Raw genomic sequence first — 7,943 nt, 5'->3', positions numbered from 1 at the left:
TCAATGCTGCATTTCTGTTCATAGCATTAGAGAAATTAAATGACATTACAGTGCATGAAAAGGAAAAGCTGCTGAGGACCCCCATGAAAGCCATGTTCCATCTTCATCCATGCATCAATCCCTGTCAATGCTCTAGTGCAATTCAGACAGCATGGGATGACAAGAAAAGGGAATTCAAAGAGTAGACAAGGTGCAGCTCAGATCCTTGCTTCTCACTTTGGACCAAGTAATACTGAGTTTGAAGCAATGTTTTCAAAAACAAGTACTCATCCAGAGAAAGCTAGTGGAGGGGAGAAAGAGACCAAAACCCATGTCATAATGAGAAATTGCCTTTCTTCTCTGGTCTGCCCAGAGGCAGAAGTGGTGGCTTTTGGTAGCTATCAGCCTAAGCCCTGCAGAAAGCTTTCTTGTGTGCTTTCAGGTGGCAATTGTTTCATGTTCAGAGATGATACCAGAGACATGGCTGGCTCTGTCCCACAGCAGCCAGTCTTCCTCCCTATCCTTTCCACTGTACGCTTGTGTGACTGCTAAAACCCTAACACAGACAAGAGGAACAGCCCTGACACCCTGCACTGGCTCTGAGCCTGCATCATGCCCAGCTCTCATGCTCACAGAGCTCACCAAGCACTCCAATCCACGCCAAGCCCCTCCCTGTGCCCCTGTGAGGGCACTGCCTGCTGGGCCTGCTGTGCCCTCCCTTCTCAGACAGGTCAAGTGTCACCTTACACCCCAAACTCTTCCCCACTGGCCTGGCACAAGCAGGGCAGACTCCAGCAAGGAATTGAGAATCAAAAGCTCAGTTCCAAAGCAGTCCTCTGGCAAGGGGTGTTGGCATTTTGCTCTAGAATGATTCTTGTTTTCTTGGAGCAGCATCAGGCAGATCACAAGGTTAGGATGCATACCTTGGGAACCATGGCAAAATCTAGAAACTAATGCTACCTTTCTCCCAGAGACATCAGCAGTGGACCCCCAGCCAAAACACAACTGAGGTTCTGAAAACTACTGTGTGAGCAGGATAGGAGCTGCTCACAGAGGGTTGCACAGACCCCAGCAGGGAAAAAGCCTCTGCTCAACCCTTCCTGCAGGGCTGAGCACACAAACAAGAACAGCAAGAGACAGATGTTCACATGAACCTTTGACACATGACCTGTGTGCAAAAATGTAGCTAGTAGTTAAATGCTTCCCTTAAAGATTATTTTACCAATCCTGCTATGTAAGAACACTAAGATAGATAAATCAGTGTAAATCTCTGTGCTGACAGCCCACTCTGAAACAGGACTCAAAGTTTTTCCATGCATGGCATAACTATGGCAGCCTGAATCCACACTCTGCCTCCATAATACACTGGAATTATTTTTTTTTTGCCAAGCCCAGCACTGAATCAGCAGCATTCAATACAGCCAGCAAGACTGGCCCTTGTAATTAACATAGGCAAAGGGATTCCTGATTCATTTACACCCTCAGATGTCACCTCCTCTACTTCAGGATGCTAAACTAGATAATCCACAGGAGTGGCAAGCTCAGAGATTGCCAGAACCTCCAATGCTAAAATGATATTCAATCCTTTAAATTCTAAGCCTAAAAAAGGCCCCCAAAACCAATATCCATCCAAACAAACTTCAGTGTATGAAGAGGAAGAGAATGGTTCATTCTCAGAAGAAATCCTCCAGGTACAGCACAGTTAAAAGCCTGGGAAACAGTGGCAGAAGACACTTCATGAAGCTTGCAGATTCCAAAGGTCTTGTCAGGCAGAAGTCATCTGGCCTTTATCTGTACCAAAAAACAGGACCAGCTCAGTTCTGGGACAGTGCCAGAGGGCAGCACAAAGCCCTGGGTTCTAATAAAGCTACCAGCTCCCACACCTGATGTAACACACTGCACCACAGATCAGCACAACCCCAGGGACAGGATCAGGCCTGCCACAAGCAGCTGCTGTATCACAAGTGACAAAAACTCTCTCCTCCATTCCTCTGGCCTTCATAGCTACAAATGGCAGGGGCTAAAACAATGTCCAGCAACATTTCTACACTCCCAGGCTCACTGATTGCCTCTCTCCTATGTGCTCCTTGGAAAGGATTTTCTACTGCCTCAGACTCTACCACTCCAAGGACACATTCTGCCTCTTCCCAGGGACACGGACTTGTTTAGGGCCTTCCGTGGAATCATTTCCTCTACCCCTCCTTTTCACTAGCTCTCACTCTACTTGCTTGACAAGGCACACAGCCCAAAACAAATATATAGGCTCTGCTGACTCCCACATAATTGAAGACACATCCTGACTTTCACCTCAAGTCCCAAGAACATTTAGCAGAAAGGAAGAGCATAAGTATTAGAGCTGGGCAACAAAGTGTGGAAGTGCAGAGAATTCAATGGAGAAGTGGTGGCCACTTTGGCATTCAGCCACAAGTAGAGTTTATATTGCAAAGAGCAAGGTGAACAAAGAGTCACCCACTCACACTGCTCCTTGGAGTAAGATTTCTGAGCTTTTGCAAAGGTCCTGTAATTAGAAGGCCTGCCCATTCCCATCTCCAGAAAGAAGGAATGCTGACTAATTACCAGTTCCAGCCCTTGCATGGTCCTCTTCAAGTTCAGTGAGCACAGAAGAGGTGGAAATCCTCTCCTGCCAAGCCAGGGAGCATTTAATCTGTGCTTAATGGAGGGCACAGAGAGAAACATGGAGAAACTGATGACTCCAGTGAGGCAGAGTGAGCAGGGGCCAAACATGTTCATCCAATCCCAAGCTCACTGCACTGGAAGGTAACACAGCCCCCCCAACAGACAGGAAACAAGCACCACCACCAGCTACTGGACATGGAGGCAGCAGCAGGAGTTTGGAACTGAACGACACAGCAAGACATTTGAGGAAGGCTTTTTGATTTATCAGGACTAAGCTTCCAAACACAACCAGTAAGAACACACAACAGCTTCTCCCATTTTACATGGAGGACTTGCAGTTGCCTTGAAGAGTTTGGGGAGCTAAGAGGCAGAAAGAAGTGGAACAGGTCAGACATGCTGCAAGTTCAAGAGACATGCTGAACCTACAGGTCAGAAGAATGACCAAAGCCCTCTTGTGCTGTTCCCAGTGACACTGCACAGCTGCTGCCATTGCTGACAGCAAGGCTGGGCACCGAGCTGCTCTGCACACCTGCTGTCTATATGGGGTGCCAAAAGAACAAACAGATGCCTTGCTAGCACTGTTTTTTGCTAGAAGTGGCTCCTTGGCTTCCCTTGCACTCATCCAATGAGATGTCTGCAAGAGCACCTTTCCTTACAGAAGCTTTCTTGTTAGAGCCAGGCAGAAAGCAGGAACAAGCTCCTTCCCTCCCATCAAGAGGTCCTACAGGGTGCTCTGGCTGCCAGCTTACTCCTCCGGACACCTGATCCCACAGCCCTGTGACTGCTGAGGGCACTGATCCAGGCTCAGCAGCTTCTCCACCAAGCCAGTGAACATTTCCGTCTATGTCAGCACAGAACATCCTCCCCTCCATCTCTATTTCCACCACAGAAAGCTTTACCATTTCCAAGAAGCACCACAAGGTTCCCCACTAATTATATCAGTATTTCAATGTAAGTACATAAAGGTGTCCCTCTTTCCTGGGCTGGGACTATTGACCTCAACAACTTTTTCTCCAGGGAGGGCCTCTGCAGGAGGTACAAGTGCCCATCACCTGTGCAGCGAGGGACCTAACTACTGAGACACCACAGATGCTACAAAACTTTCCTTTGTGTCCCTGTGGAGATCCATAGCTCTCTTCACACAGCCACAGAAGACAACATCACATATACTTCCCCTAGGATAAACATCCTGATTCATGCTTTGGCCAGCATAAACTGGCATTGCTCTGAGGATTCCATAGACTCTAAGCTGGTTTATTTCTCTCCATCAATCTGGGATTTGGTGTTAAGATTACACAAACACAGAGAAAGTAAATCTCCATGATCAGTTCTTAAGCCTTTGCATGCACATAATCAAATTGCAGAAGCACAGCATTTAAGATGTTGATATTGCTAATTATCTCAGTTTCAAAAGGTTTTGTTCATTGGGCTTTTTTTTTTTTTTTTTTTTGCTCCTGCTACCCAATGGAAAACGTCTCTGCAGGTCAGCAGCACATTTCCTGGTGGTCACATGGTGACAGCTGACAAGCAAACCCAAATGTCAAATAACTGTTATGTCACCTCATGTCAAGCCTGAGACAGAGTCCTGGTTAAGATAGCAATTTAAAATAATTAAATTTTAAAATGCTGTAAGCAACCCAGGAAGTGCTCTCCAAAGAGCATCCCAAACAATGCTACTCAATCTAGCAACACATGGCTTCCTTGCTTTATTCTTAGTACTAAAAGCATCTCCTCAGCTTGCTTTTTCATTTTCTGTTGACCTTGTCATGCTTTAGGAGAACAGCTAACTTCCACAGATGGGGTTTGATAGCCAGCTTTGCATTTGACAGCAGAACCCACCCCTTCCCCTCAAAATAGAAGCAATTCAGCAGTTCCAACCCACCCTCAGATAGGACTGTCTAGGACAACATTCACATGCAGACAATTGAGATGCTGTTGGCTAACTATGAGTCAGAGGGACCTTAGTACCAGCTCAAAGACAGCTTTTCAGCAAATACAGCTTCAGATCTCATCATTTATTCGGACTGCTACGCTTCCAAAGCAAGCACAACAAACCCCATACAGCTCACCAAAGTAAGATCATTGCAGACCTTACCAAAACTACATTCCCTACTCAGTATTAGGGATGAAAGAATCCTGCAGTAGCTGCACTTTAGCATTCCTCCTGACTGAAAAAGGACAGTCTCACCACGTCACGTATGCCAGTTTTTCTCATCCAGGCCGGTGACTTTCAGATTTATACAGACAGGGGACCATCCTCAAAGCTCCACACCTAGAATTTGTGAAAAGCTGCAGGTTTGGAGGTACACACAAAGAGGGGAGAGCAATGCCAGCATGAGAACTTTCCACTTGCTAGGCACATAAAGGTGCATTTCCTGGCGTGCTGGACTCCAAGAGCCCCAAGAGATGGTATAGGCATTACAGAATACCCTTGGGGCAAGAAGCTATTCATGCCACACCACTGCACCATGCACAATCAAGTAACTTGTAAACACAGGAGACTGCCCAATGCACCTTGACAGCCATACAGATTGTGCTAGTGGAAAATTGCACTGCTTTTTCACACCAGCAAACAGAGAATCTCAAAGCTGGAGAGAGAGCACTTCAGATGCAGGGCAACATCACCGTTGTAACCTTGAACAACAAATCCAAGATCCCTACAACTTAATGGTAAAGTGCTTAACCAGAGCTAGGCAAGGTCATATCAGACTGTAAATACCTCCTGATCTCTTATATAAATATAAGGTGCCCTGCCTAAGTAATATGCACAACAATGTTGTTCTCTTTGCTATTCTCAAGCACGCCTTTGAAGTCCACAGTGTGCTCTAAAGGCTGCTGATCACTTGGTCAGGGCTTTCAGTTCAGTGTCAGCCCATAGCAAAGCCTTCCTGTCCTACACAGATGATGACAGTGAGGTCTCAGCTAACAGAGAAGGCAGAATGAGTTCATAGACAAGCTGAACAGATGCAAAGGCCAGAGGGAAAAAGCTGGAAAATAAACCCCTAAGTGAGATCTTATTCTCTGAAGTCAATGAAGACTTCTGCTCTCTCTGATCAGGTTCTCAAAAGATTGGACTCATGGAAAAACCTCCAAGGAAGAGGTTTTTCCACTCCTCCCCTGCAAGTACTTGTCTCTGCACAGTAGAGTTTTCTTGAGTTCACAGGCATGAGGACACTAACTTTATCTATACACAGTCAAATAAGCAAGGCTTCTTTCTGCAAAATTCCCCCTTTGTTATTCATCAAGAGACACTATTTAGCATTCCAGTTTCATGGACAGGGCAAGTGACAGTGCAGAGCAGCAGTTGCCATAGGATTCAAAGCCCCTGGGCTACCACCTGCTCTCAGCAGCACAGGAAACACAGGTACAGACCCTGTAAGAGCCTGTATGAGAATGAACGGCTCTCCTAGTTCAGGCCTAGCTGTACCTTCTGCCCTGTCATCTTTTAGCCCTATGATTTCATTCTAACCTCTGGACCTCTGCCTGGAAGCTGCACTGTCAGAAGGGTTTATGACAGGGACAAGGTACGGCCACGGACCCAATGTGCTTTTACTTTCAGAAGTCAACTCTGTTGCCTTAGAGCTGGTCTCTACCCAAGACACATGTCAGTCATGCAGGTGAGTCAGAAGAAAACAATTCCAGGGAAGTCAAATGGAAGACAGAACTGGAACACCCAAGACCCAAGCCTTGGTTAGCTTTAAAGAGCATGGTTTGCCCTCCTTCAGGAGGTAGGTAAACGTTTCCCAGAAGGTGGCCCCTAACCCAGTCCTCTTACACTCCCACTGTACCTCACAGGGAGTGGGAAAACCTATTCTGATTCACAGAAAGCTCTCTACCAGGCTGGATGCCTCCCTCCCTCAGGGCAGCGCCTGGCACATCATGGATGCTCTGGACATATAAATAGCTAAGACAAAGTAAACATGATAACAGGATTGCTCACCACCCAGGATGGCATCTGAGCAAGGCCAAGGATTTGGGCACTACCGTCAGCCTGTCTCACACTTGTGCCACGCCTTTGAGTGGCAGAGGGATCACCCAGTTAGGGAACTAATTGGGGAGTCACCTCTTCAACAGAAGCAACAGCAATTAAACAACTGGATCCCTGGCAGCTACCTGCAAATGGATCCCTACACAAGATGGGATTAGGGATTATTATCCCTTGTCCACAGTAAAAGTTGGCACGAAGGCGTCACTAGAGCCTTCGAGAGCTCAGATTGGGGTCTGAACAGCTGTTAAGAGCTCCAGAAGTTACAGGTGCACTTCACTGGGCATTTCTGTAAACAAAACGCTCAGGAAGGGAAACCTCAAACCGAACTACACAGAAAATACTAACTTTTGCTGCATGAGGGCTACATCTCAGAAAGGAGTGCTGTGGAAAAACACCTGTCAAGGTGAGACAACTTCAAGCAATAAACAGCTCTGGCTGTCCTTATCTCTAAGAGAGGCTCATAATTCTCAGACTAAACAGATATACCTGATTCTCTCACACTACAATCCCATTTCAAGCTTAAGAAATTTTTTCTGCATCTGTTATTCTCAACATAAAAGCTTCCAAGTACAGACTCTAACACGTGTTTGTTAGCTTCCTCCCATATATAAAACGACAAGAAAGTCAGGAAGCATCACAGACCATTTTCTTCAGCTGTTCCCCAGGCATGGGGACACACTGTATTGCTTCAGAGATAACTTTTTAAGCTTATTCTGTAACTTGAAAACATAGATAAAATCTAACTAAACTGGAGATCTAGCTCTTGCAAAGGGCAAGAGAATTCCTCAGTGCCCAAGATCCCAAGGAATAACTCTTCCATAAACAAACACGTAGACTGAAGGCTGTGCTCCTCAGAGATGCTGCCCAGCTCCCATCTGCACACACAAACACCAGGTCTCCATCTCCAGCCGCTTCACCTCCCGTTCACAGCCACCAAAAGCCAGTGCCCACATGGCGAGAGGCTCCTCTCCTCACCTAGAACCCCACCAGACCTACACCCAAGCAAGGTAAACCCACAAACCAAGCGCAGCAGGTCCCCGCGATAGATGTCTGTGTAGGTGGTATCAGAACCAGGAGCCCTGTGCTGACTTCTACCATCAGGGGCCCCCATGACCTCAGCCACCCGTCAGGGACCGCGGCGGGGGAAAAGGCCTTAAAAACAAAGCGCCGCTCGCACTTCGGGAGGAGGCGGGCGCAGCGCTATTTACACGCACATGCATAGATACACCCACATCCCCTCGCTGGTGCTCTAATTAACAAATTAGCAGTAGCGAAGGGAACACGCGAAGTTGCGCCGGGCTCGGCCCACACTTACCGAGGCAGGCGCCGCTGACGAGGG

At 47.1% G+C, this 7,943-nt stretch overlaps 1 protein-coding gene across 1 annotated transcript in view; it reads right to left on the bottom strand.

Annotated features, from left to right (window-relative positions):
- The window catches only part of PNPLA2 (patatin like phospholipase domain containing 2), a 28,860-nt gene extending 20,923 nt beyond the window's left edge, over positions 1–7,937 (bottom strand). The window contains exon 1 of the mRNA XM_005419506.2: positions 7,920–7,937. The gene's annotated coding sequence lies outside the window, so the exon portion shown is untranslated. The remainder of the gene's footprint in view (positions 1–7,919) is intronic.
- Positions 7,938–7,943: the final 6 nt, after the last annotated feature.

Source organism: Geospiza fortis, unplaced genomic scaffold (assembly GCF_000277835.1).
Source record: "Geospiza fortis unplaced genomic scaffold, GeoFor_1.0 scaffold66, whole genome shotgun sequence".
Taxonomy (NCBI): domain Eukaryota; kingdom Metazoa; phylum Chordata; class Aves; order Passeriformes; family Thraupidae; genus Geospiza; species Geospiza fortis.
This window is presented reverse-complemented; position numbering and strand designations above follow the sequence as displayed.